Here is an 18,733-nt window from a genome sequence, read left to right as displayed (position 1 = left end):
ACAGGGCCTGATGGAGCCTGACAGGGCCCAGGCAAACCCGACAGGGCACGCTGGAGCCTGACAGAGCCCGAGCAAACCCGACAGGGCCCGACAAGGCCCGACAGGGCCCGAGCAAACCTGACAGGACCTTACAAAGCCTGACAGGGCCCGACGGAGCCCGACAGGGCCTGAGCAAACCCGAAAGAGCCCGACGGAGCCTGACAGGGCTCGATAGAGTCCGACAGGGCCGAGAAAACTCGACAGGGCCGGACGGAACCCGAGAGGGCCCGACGGAACCCGAGAGGGCCCGAGGAAATCCGACAGGGCCCGACAGAGCCTGACAGGGCCCGAGCAAACATGACAGGGCCCGACAGAGCCCGACAGGACCCGAGCAATCCCGACAGGGCCCGAGCAAACCCGACAGGGTTCGACAAAGCCTGACAGGGCTCGATGGAGCCCGACAGGGCCCGAGGAAACCCGACAGGGCCCGACGGAGCCTGACAGGGCCCGAGCAAACCCGACAGGGCCCGAGCAAACCTGACAGGGCACGAAGGAGCCCGACAGGGCCCGAGCAAACCCGACAAGGCCCAACGGATCCCGACAGGGCCTGAGCAAACCTGACAGGGCCCGACGGAGCCCGACAGGGCACGAGCAAACCCGACAGGGCCTGACGGAGCCTGACAGGGCCCGAGCAAACCCGACAGGGCCCGAGCGAATCTGACAGGGCCCGGCGGAGCCCGACAGGACGCGGGCAAACCCGACAGGTCCCGAGCAAACCCGACAGGGCCTGACAACGCCCGACAGGGCCCGAGCAAACCTGACAGGGCCTGACGAAGCCCGACAGGGCTCGAGCAAACCCGATAGGGCCTGACGGAGCCTGACAGGGCCCGAGCAAACCTGACAGGGCCCGAGAGAACCTGACAGGGCCCGACGGAGCCTGACAGGGCGCGAGCAAACCTGACAGGGGCTGACAAGGCCCGACAGGGCCTGAGCAAACCCGACAGGACCCGAGCGAATCTGACAGGGCCCGACGGAGCCCGACAGGACGCGGGCAAACCCGACAGGTCCCGAGCAAACCCGACAGGGCCTGACAAGGCCCGACAGGGCTCGAGCAAACCCGATAGGGCCTGACAGAGCCTGACAGGGCCCGAGCAAACCTGACAGGGCCCGAGAGAACCTGATAGGGTCCGATGGAGCCCGACAGGGCCCGAGCAAACCCGACAGGGCCCGAGCAAACCTGACAGGGCTCGATGGAGCCCGACAGGGCCGGAGGAAACCCGACAGGGCGCGACGGAGCCTGACAGGGCCCGAGCAAACCCGACAGGGTTCCACGGAGCCCGACAGGGCCCGAGCAAACCCGACAGGGTCCGACGAAGCCTGACAGGGCTTCAGCAAACCCGACAGGGCCCGAGCAAATCCGACAGGGCCCGACGGAGCCCGACAGGGCCCGAGGAAACCAGACAGGGCCCGACAGAGCCCGACAGGGCCCGAGCAAACCCGACAGGGCCCGAGCAAACCCGACAGGGTTCGACAAAGCCTATAGGGCCCGACGGAGCCCGACAGGGCCCTAGCAAACCCGACAGGGCTTGACAAAGCCTGACAGGGCCCGAGCAAACCCGACAGGGCCCGAGCAAACCCGACAGGGCCCGACGGAGCCTGACAGGGCTCGATGGAGCCCGACAGGGCCCGAGGAAACCCGACAGGGCTCGACGGAGCCCGATAGGGCCCGAGTAAACCCGACAGGGCCTGACGGAGCCCGACAGGGCCCGAGCAAACCCGAAAGGGCCCGGCGAAGCCTGACAGGGCTCGATGGAGCCCGACAGGGCCCGAGGAAACCCGACAGGGCTCGACGGAGCCCGATAGGGCCCGAGCAAACCCGACAGGGCCTGACGGAGCCCGACAGGGCCCGAGCAAACCCGAAAGGGCCCGACGAAGCCTGACAGGGCTCGATGGAGTCCGACAGGGCCCGAGGAAACCCGACAGGGCTCGACGGAGCCCGATAGGGCCTGAGCAAACCCGACAGGACCCGATGGAGCCCGACAGGGCTCGAGCAAACCCGACAGGGCCTGAGCAAATCTGACAGGGCCCGACGGAGCCCGACAGGGCCCGAGCAAACCCGAAAGGGCCCGACGGAGCCTGACAGGGCTCGATGGAGTCCGACAGGGCCCGAGGAAACCCGACAGGGCCCCACGGAGCCCGATAGGGCCCGAGCAAACCCGACAGGGCCTGATGGAGCCTGACAGGGCCCGGGCAAACCCGACAGGGCACGCTGGAGCCCGACAGAGCCCGAGCAAACCCAACAGGGCCCGACAAGGCCCGACAGGGCCCGAGCAAACCTGACAGGACCTGACAAAGCCTGACAGGGCTCGACGGAGCCCGACAGGGCCTGAGCAAACCCGAAAGAGCCCGACGGAGCCTGACAGGCCTCGATAGAGTCCGACAGGGCCCGAGGAAACCCGACAGGGCCGGATGGAACCCGAGAGGGCCGGACGGAACCCGAGAGGGCCCGAGGAAATCCGACAGGGCCCGACGGAGCCTGACAGGGCCCGAGCAAACCCGACAGGGCCCGACAGAGCCCGACAGGACCCGAGCAAACCCGACAGGGCCCGAGCAAACCCGACAGGGTTCGACAAAGCCTGACAGGGCTCGATGGAGCCCGACAGGGCCCGAGGAAACCCGACAGAGCCCGACGGAGCCTGACAGGGCCCGAGCAAACCCGACAGGGCCCGAGCAAACCTGACAGGGCACGAAGGAGCCCGACAGGGCCCGAGCAAACCCGACAAGGCCCAACGGATCCCGACAGGGCCTGAGCAAACCTGACAGGGTCCGACGGAGCCCGACAGGGCACGAGCAAACCCGACAGGGCCTGACGGAGCCTGACACGGCCTGAGCAAACCCGACAGGGCCCGAGCAAATCTGACAGGGCCCGACGGAGCCCGACAGGACGCGGGCAAACCCGACAGGTCCTGAGCAAACCCGACCGGGCCTGACGGAGCCTGACACGGCCTGAGCAAACCCGACAGGGCCCGAGCAAATCTGACAGGGCCCGACGGAGCCCGACAGGGCGCGAGCAAACCCGACAGAGGCTGACAAGGCCCGACAGGGCCTGAGCAAACCCGACAGGACCCGCCAAAGCCTGATAGGGTCCGATGGAGCCCGACAGGGCCCGAGCAAACCCGACAGGGCCCGAGCAAACCTGACAGGGCTCGATGGAGCCCGACAGGGCCCGAGGAAACCCGACAGGGCGCGATGGAGCCTGACAGGGCCCGAGCAAACCCGACAGGGTTCGACGGAGCCCGACAGGGCCCGAGCAAACCCGACAGGGTCCGACGAAGCCTGACAGGGCTTCAGCAAACCCGACAGGGCCCGAGCAAACCCGACAGGGCCAGACGGAGCCCGACAGGGCCCGAGGAAACCAGACAGGGCCCGACAGAGCCCGACAGGGCCCGAGCAAACCCGACAGGGCCCGAGCAAACCCGACAGGGTCCGACAAAGCCTGACAGGGCTTCAGCAAACCCGACATGGCCCGAGCAAACCCGACAGGGCCCGACGGAGCCCGACAGAGCCCGAGGAAACCAGACAGGGCCCGATGGAGCCCGACAGGGCCCGAGCAAATCTGACAGGGCCCGACGGAGCCCGACAGGGCCCGAGCAAACCCGAAAGGGCCCGACGGAGCCTGACAGGGCTCGATGGAGCCAGACAGGGCCCGAGGAAACCAGACAGGGCCTGATTGAACCCGATAGGGCCCGAGCAAACCCGACAGGGCCTGACGGAGCCTGACAGGGCCCGGGCAAACCCGACAGGGCACGCTGGAGCCCGACAGAGCCCGAGCAAACCCGACAGGGCCCGACAAGGCCCGACAGGGCCCGAGCAAACCTGACACGTCCTGACAAAGCCTGACAGAACCCGACGGAGCCCGCCAGGGCCCGAGCAAACCCGACAGAGCCCGACGGAGCCTGACAGGGCTCAGTGGAGTCCGACAGGGCCCGAGGAAAACCGACAGGGCCCGACGGAATCCGACAGGGCCTGAGTAAACCCGACAGGGCCCGAGCAAACCCGACAGGGCCCGAAGGAGCCTGACAAGGCCCGAGAAAACCTGACAGGGCTCGACGGAGCCCGACAGGGCCCGAGTACACTTGACAGGTTCCGACGAAGCCTGACAGGGCTTCAGAAAACCCGACAGGGCCCGAGCAAGCCGACAGGGCCCAACGGAGCCTGACAGGGCCCGAGGAAATCCGACAGGGCCCGACGGAGCCCGATAGGGCCCGAGCAAACCCGACAGGACCCGATGGAGCCCGACAGGGCTCGAGCAAACCCGACAGGGCCTGAGCAAATCCGACAGGGCCCGACGGAGCCCGACAGGGCCCGAGCAAACCCGAAGGGTCCCGACGGAGCCTGACAGGGCTTGATGGAGCCCGACAGGGCCCGAGGAAACCCGACAGGGCCCCACGGAGCTCGATAGGGCCCGAGCAAACTCGACAGGGCCTGATGGAGCCTGACAGGGCCCGAGCAAACCCGACAGGGCCTGAGCAAACCTGATAGGGCACGAAGGAGCCCGACAGGGCCCGAGCAAACCCGACAAGGCCCAACGGATCCCGACAGGGCCTGAGCAAACCTGACAGGGCCCGACGGAGCCCGACAGGGCACGAGCAAACCCGACAGGGCCTGACGGAGCCTGAGAGGGCCCGAGCAAACCCGACAGGGCCCGAGCGAATCTGACAGGGCCCGACGGAGCCCGACAGGACGCGGGCAAACCCGACAGGTCCCGAGCAAACCCGACAGGGCCTGACAAGGCCCGACAGGGCCCGAGCAAACCTGACAGGGCTCGATGGAGCCCGACAGGGCCCGAGGAAACCCGATAGGGCCTGACGGAGCCTGACAGGGCCCGAGCAAACCCGACAGGGTTCGACGGAGCCCGACAGGGCCCGAGCAAACCCGACAGGGTCGGACGAAGCCTGAGAGCGCTTCAGCAAACCCGACAGGGCCTGAGCAAACCCGACAGGGACCGACGGAGCCCGACAGGGCCCGAGGAAACCAGACAGGGCCCGACAGAGCCCGACAGGGCCCGAGCAAACCCGACAGGGCCTGAGCAAACCCGACAGGGTTCGACAAAGCCTGACAGGGCCCGACGGAGCCCGACAGTGCCCAAGCAAACCTGACAGGGCCCGACGGAGCCCGACAGGGTACGAGCAAACCAGACAGGGCCTGACGGAGCCTGACAGGGCCCGAGCAAACCTGACAGGGCTCGACGGAGCCTGACAGGGCCTGAGCAAACCCGACAGGGCCCGAGCAAACCTGACAGGGCTGGACGGAGCCTGACAGGGCCCGAGCAAACCCGACATGGCCCGAGCAAACCCGACAGGGCCTGACAAGGCCCGACAGGGCCTGAGCAAACCCGACAGGACCCGACAAAGCCTGACGGGGTCCGATGGTGCCCGACAGGGCCTGAGCAAACCCGACAGGGCTCGATGGAGCCCGACAGGGCCCGAGGAAACCCGACAGGGCGCGACGGAGCCTGACAGGGCCCGAGCAAACCCGACAGGGCCTGACGAAGCCTGACAGGGCCTGAGCAAACCTAACAGGGCCCGACGGAGCCTGACAGGGCCCGAGCAAACCCGACAGGGCCTGACGGAGCCTGAGAGGGCCCGAGCAAACCCGACAGGGCCCGAGCAAATCTGACAGGGCCCGACGGAGCCCCACAGGACGCGGGCAAACCCGACAGGGCCCGAGCAAACCCGACAGGGCCTGACAAGGCCCGACAGGGCCTGAGCAAACCCGACAGGACCCGACAAAGCCTGACGGGGTCCGATGGTGCCCGACAGGGCCTGAGCAAACCCGACAGGGCTCGATGGAGCCCGACAGGGCCCGAGGAAACCCGACAGGGCGCGACGGAGCCTGACAGGGCCCGAGCAAACCCGACAGGGCTCGACGGAGCCCGACAGGGCCTGAGGAAACCAGACAGGGCCCGACGGAGCCCGACAGGGCCCTAGCAAACCGGACAGGGCCTGAGCAAACCCGACAGGGCTCGACGGAGCCCGACAGGGCCTGAGGAAACCAGACAGGGCCCAACGGAGCCCGACAGGGCCCTAGCAAACCCGACAGGGCTTGACAAAGCCTGACAGGGCCCGAGCAAACCCGACAGGGCCTGAGCAAACCCGACAGGGCCCGACGGAGCCCGACAGGGCCCGAGCAAACCCGAAAGGGCCCGACGGAGCCTGACAGGGCTCGATGGAGCCCGACAGGGCCCGAGGAAACCCGACAAGGCTTGACGGAGCCCGATAGGGCCCGAGCAAACCCGACAGGGCCTGACGGAGCCTGACAGGGCCCGAGCAAACCCGACAGGGCCTGACGAAGCCTGACAGGGCTTCAGAAAACCCGACAGGGCCCGAGCAAGCCGACAGGGCCCAACGGAGCCTGACAGGGCCCGAGGAAATCCGACAGGGCCCGACGGAGCCCGATAGGGCCCGAGCAAACCCGACAGGACCCGATGGAGCCCGACAGGGCTCGAGCAAACCCGACAGGGCCTGAGCAAATCCGACAGGGCCCGACGGAGCCCGACAGGGCCCGAGCAAACCCGAAGGGTCCCGACGGAGCCTGACAGGGCTTGATGGAGCCCGACAGGGCCCGAGGAAACCCGACAGGGCCCCACGGAGCTCGATAGGGCCCGAGCAAACTCGACAGGGCCTGATGGAGCCTGACAGGGCCCGAGCAAACCCGACAGGGCCTGAGCAAACCTGATAGGGCACGAAGGAGCCCGACAGGGCCCGAGCAAACCCGACAAGGCCCAACGGATCCCGACAGGGCCTGAGCAAACCTGACAGGGCCCGACGGAGCCCGACAGGGCACGAGCAAACCCGACAGGGCCTGACGGAGCCTGACAGGGCCCGAGCAAACCCGACAGGGCCCGAGCGAATCTGACAGGGCCCGACGGAGCCCGACAGGACGCGGGCAAACCCGACAGGTCCCGAGCAAACCCGACAGGGCCTGACAAGGCCCGACAGGGCCCGAGCAAACCTGACAGGGCTCGATGGAGCCCGACAGGGCCCGAGGAAACCCGATAGGGCCTGACGGAGCCTGACAGGGCCTGAGCAAACCCGACAGGGTTCGACGGAGCCCGACAGGGCCCGAGCAAACCCGACAGGGTCGGACGAAGCCTGAGAGCGCTTCAGCAAACCCGACAGGGCCTGAGCAAACCCGACAGGGACCGACGGAGCCCGACAGGGCCCGAGGAAACCAGACAGGGCCCGACAGAGCCCGACAGGGCCCGAGCAAACCCGACAGGGCCTGAGCAAACCCGACAGGGTTCGACAAAGCCTGACAGGGCCCGACGGAGCCCGACAGTGCCCAAGCAAACCTGACAGGGCCCGACGGAGCCCGACAGGGTACGAGCAAACCAGACAGGGCCTGACGGAGCCTGACAGGGCCCGAGCAAACCCGACAGGGCTCGACGGAGCCTGACAGGGCCTGAGCAAACCCGACAGGGCCCGAGCAAACCTGACAGGGCTGGACGGAGCCTGACAGGGCCCGAGCAAACCCGACATGGCCCGAGCAAACCCGACAGGGCACGAAGGAGACCGACAGGTCCCGAGCAAACCCGACAGGGCCTGACAACGCCCGACAGGGCCCGAGCAAACCTGACAGGGCCTGACGAAGCCCGACAGGGCTCGAGCAAACCCGATAGGGCCTGACGGAGCCTGACAGGGCCCGAGCAAACCTGACAGGGCCCGAGAGAACCTGATAGGGTCCGATGGAGCCCGACAGGGCCCGAGCAAACCCGACAGGGCCCGAGCAAACCTGACAGGGCTCGATGGAGCCCGACAGGGCCCGAGGAAACCCGACAAGGCGCGACGGAGCCTGACAGGGCCCGAGCAAACCCGACAGGGTTCCACGGAGCCCGACAGGGCCCGAGCAAACCCGACAGGGTCCGACGAAGCCTGACAGGGCTTCAGCAAACCCGACAGGGCCCGAGCAAATCCGACAGGGCCCGACGGAGCCCGACAGGGCCCGAGGAAACCAGACAGGGCCCGACAGAGCCCGACAGGGCCCGAGCAAACCCGACAGGGCCCGAGCAAACCCGACAGGGTTCGACAAAGCCTATAGGGCCCGACGGAGCCTGACAGGGCCCTAGCAAACCCGACAGGGCTTGACAAAGCCTGACAAGGCCCGAGCAAACCCGACAGGGCCCGAGCAAACCCGACAGGGCCCGACGGAGCCTGACAGGGCTCGATGGAGCCCGACAGGGCCCGAGGAAACCCGACAGGGCTCGACGGAGCCCGATAGGGCCCGAGTAAACCCGACAGGGCCTGACGGAGCCCGACAGGGCCCGAGCAAACCCGAAAGGGCCCGACGGAGCCTGACAGGGCTCGATGGAGCCCGACAGGGCCCGAGGAAACCCGACAGGGCTCGACGGAGCCCGATAGGGCCCGAGTAAACCCGACAGGGCCTGACGGAGCCCGACAGGGCCCGAGCAAACCCGAAAGGGCCCGACGGAGCCTGACAGGGCTCGATGGAGCCCGACAGGGCCCGAGGAAACCCGACAGGGCTCGACGGAGCCCGATAGGGCCCGAGCAAACCCGACAGGGCCTGACGGAGCCCGACAGGGCCCGAGCAAACCCGAAAGGGCCCGACGAAGCCTGACAGGGCTCGATGGAGCCCGACAGGGCCCGAGGAAACCCGACAGGGCTCGACGGAGCCCGATAGGGCCTGAGCAAACCCGACAGGACCCGATGGAGCCCGACAGGGCTCGAGCAAACCCGACAGGGCCTGAGCAAATCTGACAGGGCCCGACGGAGCCCGACAGGGCCCGAGCAAACCCGAAAGGGCCCGACGGAGCCTGACAGGGCTCGATGGAGTCCGACAGGGCCCGAGGAAACCCGACAGGGCCCCACGGAGCCCGATAGGGCCCGAGCAAACCCGACAGGGCCTGATGGAGCCTGACAGGGCCCGGGCAAACCCGACAGGGCACGCTGGAGCCCGACAGAGCCCGAGTAAACCCAACAGGGCCCGACAAGGCCCGACAGGGCCCGAGCAAACCTGACAGGACCTTACAAAGCCTGACAGGGCCCGACGAAGCCCGACAGGGCCTGAGCAAACCCGAAAGAGCCCGACGGAGCCTGACAGGGCCCGAGCAAACCCGACAGGGCCCGAGCAAACCTGACAAGGCCCAACGGATCCCGACAGGGCCTGAGCAAACCTGACAGGGCCCGACGGAGCCCGACAGCGCACGAGCAAACCCGACAGGGCCTGACGGAGCCTGACAGGGCCCGAGCAAACCCGACAGGGCCCGAGCGAATCTGACAGGGCCCGACGGAGCCCGACAGGACGCGGGCAAACCCGACAGGTCCCGAGCAAACCCGACAGGGCCTGACAAGGCCCGACAGGGCCCGAGCAAACCTGACAGGGCCTGACGGAGCCCGACAGGGCTCGAGCAAACCCGATAGGGCCTGACGGAGCCTGACAGGGCCCGAGCAAACCTGACAGGGCCCGAGAGAACCTGACAGGGCCCGTCGGAGCCCGACAGGGCGCGAGCAAACCGGACAGGGGCTGACAAGGCCCGACAGGGCCTGAGCAAACCCGACAGGACCCGCCAAAGCCTGATAGGGTCCGATGGAGCCCGACAGGGCCCGAGCAAACCCGACAGGGCCCGAGCAAACCTGACAGGGCTCGATGGAGCCCGACAGGGCCCGAGGAAACCCGATAGGGCGCGACGGAGCCCGACAGGGCCCGAGCAAACCCGAAAGGGACCGACGAAGCCTGACAGGGCTCGATGGAGCCCGACAGGGCCCGAGGAAACCCGACAGGGCCCGACGGAGCCCGATAGGGCCCGAGCAAACCCGACAGGACCCGATGGAGCCCGACAGGGCTCAAGCAAACCCGACAGGGCCTGAGCAAATCCGACAGGGCCCGACGGAGCCCGACAGGGCCCGAGCAAACCCGAAAGGGCCCGACGGAGCCTGACAGGGCTCGATGGAGCCCGACAGGGCCCGAGGAAACCCGACAGGGCCCCACGGAGCCCGATAGGGCCCGAGCAAACCCGACAGGGCCTGATGGAGCCTGACAGGGCCCAGGCAAACCCGACAGGGCACGCTGGAGCCTGACAGAGCCCGAGCAAACCCGACAGGGCCCGACAAGGCCCGACAGGGCCCGAGCAAACCTGACAGGACCTTACAAAGCCTGACAGGGCCCGACGGAGCCCGACAGGGCCTGAGCAAACCCGAAAGAGCCCGACGGAGCCTGACAGGGCTCGATAGAGTCCGACAGGGCCGAGAAAACTCGACAGGGCCGGACGGAACCCGAGAGGGCCCGACGGAACCCGAGAGGGCCCGAGGAAATCCGACAGGGCCCGACAGAGCCTGACAGGGCCCGAGCAAACATGACAGGGCCCGACAGAGCCCGACAGGACCCGAGCAATCCCGACAGGGCCCGAGCAAACCCGACAGGGTTCGACAAAGCCTGACAGGGCTCGATGGAGCCCGACAGGGCCCGAGGAAACCCGACAGGGCCCGACGGAGCCTGACAGGGCCCGAGCAAACCCGACAGGGCCCGAGCAAACCTGACAGGGCACGAAGGAGCCCGACAGGGCCCGAGCAAACCCGACAAGGCCCAACGGATCCCGACAGGGCCTGAGCAAACCTGACAGGGCCCGACGGAGCCCGACAGGGCACGAGCAAACCCGACAGGGCCTGACGGAGCCTGACAGGGCCCGAGCAAACCCGACAGGGCCCGAGCGAATCTGACAGGGCCCGGCGGAGCCCGACAGGACGCGGGCAAACCCGACAGGTCCCGAGCAAACCCGACAGGGCCTGACAACGCCCGACAGGGCCCGAGCAAACCTGACAGGGCCTGACGAAGCCCGACAGGGCTCGAGCAAACCCGATAGGGCCTGACGGAGCCTGACAGGGCCCGAGCAAACCTGACAGGGCCCGAGAGAACCTGACAGGGCCCGACGGAGCCTGACAGGGCGCGAGCAAACCTGACAGGGGCTGACAAGGCCCGACAGGGCCTGAGCAAACCCGACAGGACCCGAGCGAATCTGACAGGGCCCGACGGAGCCCGACAGGACGCGGGCAAACCCGACAGGTCCCGAGCAAACCCGACAGGGCCTGACAAGGCCCGACAGGGCTCGAGCAAACCCGATAGGGCCTGACAGAGCCTGACAGGGCCCGAGCAAACCTGACAGGGCCCGAGAGAACCTGATAGGGTCCGATGGAGCCCGACAGGGCCCGAGCAAACCCGACAGGGCCCGAGCAAACCTGACAGGGCTCGATGGAGCCCGACAGGGCCGGAGGAAACCCGACAGGGCGCGACGGAGCCTGACAGGGCCCGAGCAAACCCGACAGGGTTCCACGGAGCCCGACAGGGCCCGAGCAAACCCGACAGGGTCCGACGAAGCCTGACAGGGCTTCAGCAAACCCGACAGGGCCCGAGCAAATCCGACAGGGCCCGACGGAGCCCGACAGGGCCCGAGGAAACCAGACAGGGCCCGACAGAGCCCGACAGGGCCCGAGCAAACCCGACAGGGCCCGAGCAAACCCGACAGGGTTCGACAAAGCCTATAGGGCCCGACGGAGCCCGACAGGGCCCTAGCAAACCCGACAGGGCTTGACAAAGCCTGACAGGGCCCGAGCAAACCCGACAGGGCCCGAGCAAACCCGACAGGGCCCGACGGAGCCTGACAGGGCTCGATGGAGCCCGACAGGGCCCGAGGAAACCCGACAGGGCTCGACGGAGCCCGATAGGGCCCGAGTAAACCCGACAGGGCCTGACGGAGCCCGACAGGGCCCGAGCAAACCCGAAAGGGCCCGGCGAAGCCTGACAGGGCTCGATGGAGCCCGACAGGGCCCGAGGAAACCCGACAGGGCTCGACGGAGCCCGATAGGGCCCGAGCAAACCCGACAGGGCCTGACGGAGCCCGACAGGGCCCGAGCAAACCCGAAAGGGCCCGACGAAGCCTGACAGGGCTCGATGGAGTCCGACAGGGCCCGAGGAAACCCGACAGGGCTCGACGGAGCCCGATAGGGCCTGAGCAAACCCGACAGGACCCGATGGAGCCCGACAGGGCTCGAGCAAACCCGACAGGGCCTGAGCAAATCTGACAGGGCCCGACGGAGCCCGACAGGGCCCGAGCAAACCCGAAAGGGCCCGACGGAGCCTGACAGGGCTCGATGGAGTCCGACAGGGCCCGAGGAAACCCGACAGGGCCCCACGGAGCCCGATAGGGCCCGAGCAAACCCGACAGGGCCTGATGGAGCCTGACAGGGCCCGGGCAAACCCGACAGGGCACGCTGGAGCCCGACAGAGCCCGAGCAAACCCAACAGGGCCCGACAAGGCCCGACAGGGCCCGAGCAAACCTGACAGGACCTGACAAAGCCTGACAGGGCTCGACGGAGCCCGACAGGGCCTGAGCAAACCCGAAAGAGCCCGACGGAGCCTGACAGGCCTCGATAGAGTCCGACAGGGCCCGAGGAAACCCGACAGGGCCGGATGGAACCCGAGAGGGCCGGACGGAACCCGAGAGGGCCCGAGGAAATCCGACAGGGCCCGACGGAGCCTGACAGGGCCCGAGCAAACCCGACAGGGCCCGACAGAGCCCGACAGGACCCGAGCAAACCCGACAGGGCCCGAGCAAACCCGACAGGGTTCGACAAAGCCTGACAGGGCTCGATGGAGCCCGACAGGGCCCGAGGAAACCCGACAGAGCCCGACGGAGCCTGACAGGGCCCGAGCAAACCCGACAGGGCCCGAGCAAACCTGACAGGGCACGAAGGAGCCCGACAGGGCCCGAGCAAACCCGACAAGGCCCAACGGATCCCGACAGGGCCTGAGCAAACCTGACAGGGTCCGACGGAGCCCGACAGGGCACGAGCAAACCCGACAGGGCCTGACGGAGCCTGACACGGCCTGAGCAAACCCGACAGGGCCCGAGCAAATCTGACAGGGCCCGACGGAGCCCGACAGGACGCGGGCAAACCCGACAGGTCCTGAGCAAACCCGACCGGGCCTGACGGAGCCTGACACGGCCTGAGCAAACCCGACAGGGCCCGAGCAAATCTGACAGGGCCCGACGGAGCCCGACAGGGCGCGAGCAAACCCGACAGAGGCTGACAAGGCCCGACAGGGCCTGAGCAAACCCGACAGGACCCGCCAAAGCCTGATAGGGTCCGATGGAGCCCGACAGGGCCCGAGCAAACCCGACAGGGCCCGAGCAAACCTGACAGGGCTCGATGGAGCCCGACAGGGCCCGAGGAAACCCGACAGGGCGCGATGGAGCCTGACAGGGCCCGAGCAAACCCGACAGGGTTCGACGGAGCCCGACAGGGCCCGAGCAAACCCGACAGGGTCCGACGAAGCCTGACAGGGCTTCAGCAAACCCGACAGGGCCCGAGCAAACCCGACAGGGCCAGACGGAGCCCGACAGGGCCCGAGGAAACCAGACAGGGCCCGACAGAGCCCGACAGGGCCCGAGCAAACCCGACAGGGCCCGAGCAAACCCGACAGGGTCCGACAAAGCCTGACAGGGCTTCAGCAAACCCGACATGGCCCGAGCAAACCCGACAGGGCCCGACGGAGCCCGACAGAGCCCGAGGAAACCAGACAGGGCCCGATGGAGCCCGACAGGGCCCGAGCAAATCTGACAGGGCCCGACGGAGCCCGACAGGGCCCGAGCAAACCCGAAAGGGCCCGACGGAGCCTGACAGGGCTCGATGGAGCCAGACAGGGCCCGAGGAAACCAGACAGGGCCTGATTGAACCCGATAGGGCCCGAGCAAACCCGACAGGGCCTGACGGAGCCTGACAGGGCCCGGGCAAACCCGACAGGGCACGCTGGAGCCCGACAGAGCCCGAGCAAACCCGACAGGGCCCGACAAGGCCCGACAGGGCCCGAGCAAACCTGACACGTCCTGACAAAGCCTGACAGAACCCGACGGAGCCCGCCAGGGCCCGAGCAAACCCGACAGAGCCCGACGGAGCCTGACAGGGCTCAGTGGAGTCCGACAGGGCCCGAGGAAAACCGACAGGGCCCGACGGAATCCGACAGGGCCTGAGTAAACCCGACAGGGCCCGAGCAAACCCGACAGGGCCCGAAGGAGCCTGACAAGGCCCGAGAAAACCTGACAGGGCTCGACGGAGCCCGACAGGGCCCGAGTACACTTGACAGGTTCCGACGAAGCCTGACAGGGCTTCAGAAAACCCGACAGGGCCCGAGCAAGCCGACAGGGCCCAACGGAGCCTGACAGGGCCCGAGGAAATCCGACAGGGCCCGACGGAGCCCGATAGGGCCCGAGCAAACCCGACAGGACCCGATGGAGCCCGACAGGGCTCGAGCAAACCCGACAGGGCCTGAGCAAATCCGACAGGGCCCGACGGAGCCCGACAGGGCCCGAGCAAACCCGAAGGGTCCCGACGGAGCCTGACAGGGCTTGATGGAGCCCGACAGGGCCCGAGGAAACCCGACAGGGCCCCACGGAGCTCGATAGGGCCCGAGCAAACTCGACAGGGCCTGATGGAGCCTGACAGGGCCCGAGCAAACCCGACAGGGCCTGAGCAAACCTGATAGGGCACGAAGGAGCCCGACAGGGCCCGAGCAAACCCGACAAGGCCCAACGGATCCCGACAGGGCCTGAGCAAACCTGACAGGGCCCGACGGAGCCCGACAGGGCACGAGCAAACCCGACAGGGCCTGACGGAGCCTGACAGGGCCCGAGCAAACCCGACAGGGCCCGAGCGAATCTGACAGGGCCCGACGGAGCCCGACAGGACGCGGGCAAACCCGACAGGTCCCGAGCAAACCCGACAGGGCCTGACAAGGCCCGACAGGGCCCGAGCAAACCTGACAGGGCTCGATGGAGCCCGACAGGGCCCGAGGAAACCCGATAGGGCCTGACGGAGCCTGACAGGGCCCGAGCAAACCCGACAGGGTTCGACGGAGCCCGACAGGGCCCGAGCAAACCCGACAGGGTCGGACGAAGCCTGAGAGCGCTTCAGCAAACCCGACAGGGCCTGAGCAAACCCGACAGGGACCGACGGAGCCCGACAGGGCCCGAGGAAACCAGACAGGGCCCGACAGAGCCCGACAGGGCCCGAGCAAACCCGACAGGGCCTGAGCAAACCCGACAGGGTTCGACAAAGCCTGACAGGGCCCGACGGAGCCCGACAGTGCCCAAGCAAACCTGACAGGGCCCGACGGAGCCCGACAGGGTACGAGCAAACCAGACAGGGCCTGACGGAGCCTGACAGGGCCCGAGCAAACCTGACAGGGCTCGACGGAGCCTGACAGGGCCTGAGCAAACCCGACAGGGCCCGAGCAAACCTGACAGGGCTGGACGGAGCCTGACAGGGCCCGAGCAAACCCGACATGGCCCGAGCAAACCCGACAGGGCACGAAGGAGACCGACAGGGCCCGAGCAAACCCGATAGGGCCCAACGGATCCTGACAGGGCCTGAGCAAACCTAACAGGGCCCGACGGAGCCTGACAGGGCCCGAGCAAACCCGACAGGGCCTGACGGAGCCTGAGAGGGCCCGAGCAAACCCGACAGGGCCCGAGCAAATCTGACAGGGCCCGACGGAGCCCCACAGGACGCGGGCAAACCCGACAGGGCCCGAGCAAACCCGACAGGGCCTGACAAGGCCCGACAGGGCCTGAGCAAACCCGACAGGACCCGACAAAGCCTGACGGGGTCCGATGGTGCCCGACAGGGCCTGAGCAAACCCGACAGGGCTCGATGGAGCCCGACAGGGCCCGAGGAAACCCGACAGGGCGCGACGGAGCCTGACAGGGCCCGAGCAAACCCGACAGGGCTCGACGGAGCCCGACAGGGCCTGAGGAAACCAGACAGGGCCCGACGGAGCCCGACAGGGCCCTAGCAAACCGGACAGGGCCTGAGCAAACCCGACAGGGCTCGACGGAGCCCGACAGGGCCTGAGGAAACCAGACAGGGCCCAACGGAGCCCGACAGGGCCCTAGCAAACCCGACAGGGCTTGACAAAGCCTGACAGGGCCCGAGCAAACCCGACAGGGCCTGAGCAAACCCGACAGGGCCCGACGGAGCCCGACAGGGCCCGAGCAAACCCGAAAGGGCCCGACGGAGCCTGACAGGGCTCGATGGAGCCCGACAGGGCCCGAGGAAACCCGACAAGGCTTGACGGAGCCCGATAGGGCCCGAGCAAACCCGACAGGGCCTGACGGAGCCCGACAGGGCCCGAGCAAACCCGAAAGGGCCCGACGAAGCCTGACAGGGCTCGATGGAGCCCGACAGGGCCCGAGGAAACCCGACAGGGCTTGACGGAGCCCGATAGGGCCCGAGCAAACCCGACAGGACCCGATGGAGCCCGACAGGGCTCAAGCAAACCCGACAGGGCCTGAGCAAATCCGACAGGGCCCGACGGAGCCCGACAGGTCCCGAGCAAACCCGAAAGGGCCCGACGGAGCCTGACAGGGCTCGATGGAGCCCGACAGGGCTCGAGGAAACCCGACAGGGCCCCACGGAGCCCGATAGGGCCCGAGCAAACATGACAGGGCCTGATGGAGCCTGACAGGGCCCAGGCAAACCCGACAGGGCACGCTGGAGCCCGACAGAGCCCGAGCAAACCCGACAGGGCCCGACAAGGCCCGACAGGGCCCGAGCAAACCTGACAGGACCTTACAAAGCCTGACAGGGCCCGACGAAGCCCGACAGGGCCTGAGCAAACCCGAAAGAGCCCGACGGAGCCTGACAGGGCCCGAGCAAACCCGACAGGGCCCGAGCAAACCTGACAAGGCACGAAGGAGCCCGACAGGGCCCGAGCAAACCCGACAAGGCCCAACGGATCCCGACAGGGCCTGAGCAAACCTGACAGGGCCCGACGGAGCCCGACAGGGCACGAGCAAACCCGACAGGGCCTGACGGAGCCTGACAGGGCCCGAGCAAACCCGACAGGGCCCGAGCGAATCTGACAGGGCCCGACGGAGCCCGACAGGACGCGGGCAAACCCGACAGGTCCCGAGCAAACCCGACAGGGCCTGACAAGGCCCGACAGGGCCCGAGCAAACCTGACAGGGCCTGACGGAGCCCGACAGGGCTCGAGCAAACCCGATAGGGCCTGACGGAGCCTGACAGGGCCCGAGCAAACCTGACAGGGCCCGAGAGAACCTGACAGGGCCCGTCGGAACCTGACAGGGCGCGAGCAAACCGGACAGGGGCTGACAAGGCCCGACAGGGCCTGAGCAAACCCGACAGGACCCGCCAAAGCCTGATAGGGTCCGATGGAGCCCGACAGGGCCCGAGCAAACCCGACAGGGCCCGAGCAAACCTGACAGGGCTCGATGGAGCCCGACAGGGCCCGAGGAAACCCGATAGGGCGCGACGGAGCCCGACAGGGCCCGAGCAAACCCGAAAGGGACCGACGAAGCCTGACAGGGCTCGATGGAGCCCGACAGGGCCCGAGGAAACCCGACAGGGCCCGACGGAGCCCGATAGGGCCCGAGCAAACCCGACAGGACCCGATGGAGCCCGACAGGGCTCAAGCAAACCCGACAGGGCCTGAGCAAATCCGACAGGGCCCGACGGAGCCCGACAGGGCCCGAGCAAACCCGAAAGGGCCCGACGAAGCCTGACAGGGCTCGATGGAGCCCGACAGGGCCAGAGGAAACCCGACAGGGCCCCACGGAGCCCGATAGGGCCCGAGCAAACCCGACAGGGCCTGATGGAGCCTGACAGGGCCCAGGCAAACCCGACAGGGCACGCTGGAGCCTGACAGAGCCCGAGCAAACCCGACAGGGCCCGACAAGGCCCGACAGGGCCCGAGCAAACCTGACAGGACCTTACAAAGCCTGACAGGGCCCGACGGAGCCCGACAGGGCCTGAGCAAACCCGAAAGAGCCCGACGGAGCCTGACAGGGCTCGATAGAGTCCGACAGGGCCGAGAAAACTCGACAGGGCCGGACGGAACCCGAGAGGGCCCGACGGAACCCGAGAGGGCCCGAGGAAATCCGACAGGGCCCGACAGAGCCTGACAGGGCCCGAGCAAACATGACAGGGCCCGACAGAGCCCGACAGGACCCGAGCAATCCCGACAGGGCCCGAGCAAACCCGACAGGGTTCGACAAAGCCTGACAGGGCTCGATGGAGCCCGACAGGGCCCGAGGAAACCCGACAGGGCCCGACGGAGCCTGACAGGGCCCGAGCAAACCCGACAGGGCCCGAGCAAACCTGACAGGGCACGAAGGAGCCCGACAGGGCCCGAGCATACCCGACAAGGCCCAACGGATCCCGACAGGGCCTGAGCAAACCTGACAGGGCCCGACGGAGCCCGACAGGGCCCGAGCAAACCCGACAGGGCCTGACGGAGCCTGACAGGGCCCGAGCAAACCCGACAGGGCCCGAGCGAATCTGACAGGGCCCGACGGAGCCCGACAGGACGCGGGCAAACCCGACAGGTCCCGAGCAAACCCGACAGGGCCTGACAACGCCCGACAGGGCCCGAGCAAACCTGACAGGGCCTGACGGAGCCCGACAGGGCTCGAGCAAACCCGACAGGGCCTGACGGAGCCTGACAGGGCCCGAGCAAACCTGACAGGGCCCGAGAGAACCTGACAGGTCCCGACGGAGCCTGACAGGGCGCGAGCAAACCTGACAGGGGCTGACAAGGCCCGACAGGGCCTGAGCAAACCCGACAGGACCCGAGCGAATCTGACAGGGCCCGACGGAGCCCGACAGGACGCGGGCAAACCCGACAGGTCCCGAGCAAACCCGACAGGGCCTGACAAGGCCCGAC

The sequence above is a fragment of the Patagioenas fasciata genome, chromosome 21, assembly GCF_037038585.1.
Source record: "Patagioenas fasciata isolate bPatFas1 chromosome 21, bPatFas1.hap1, whole genome shotgun sequence".
NCBI classification, from domain to species: Eukaryota; Metazoa; Chordata; class Aves; order Columbiformes; family Columbidae; genus Patagioenas; species Patagioenas fasciata.
This window is presented reverse-complemented; position numbering follows the sequence as displayed.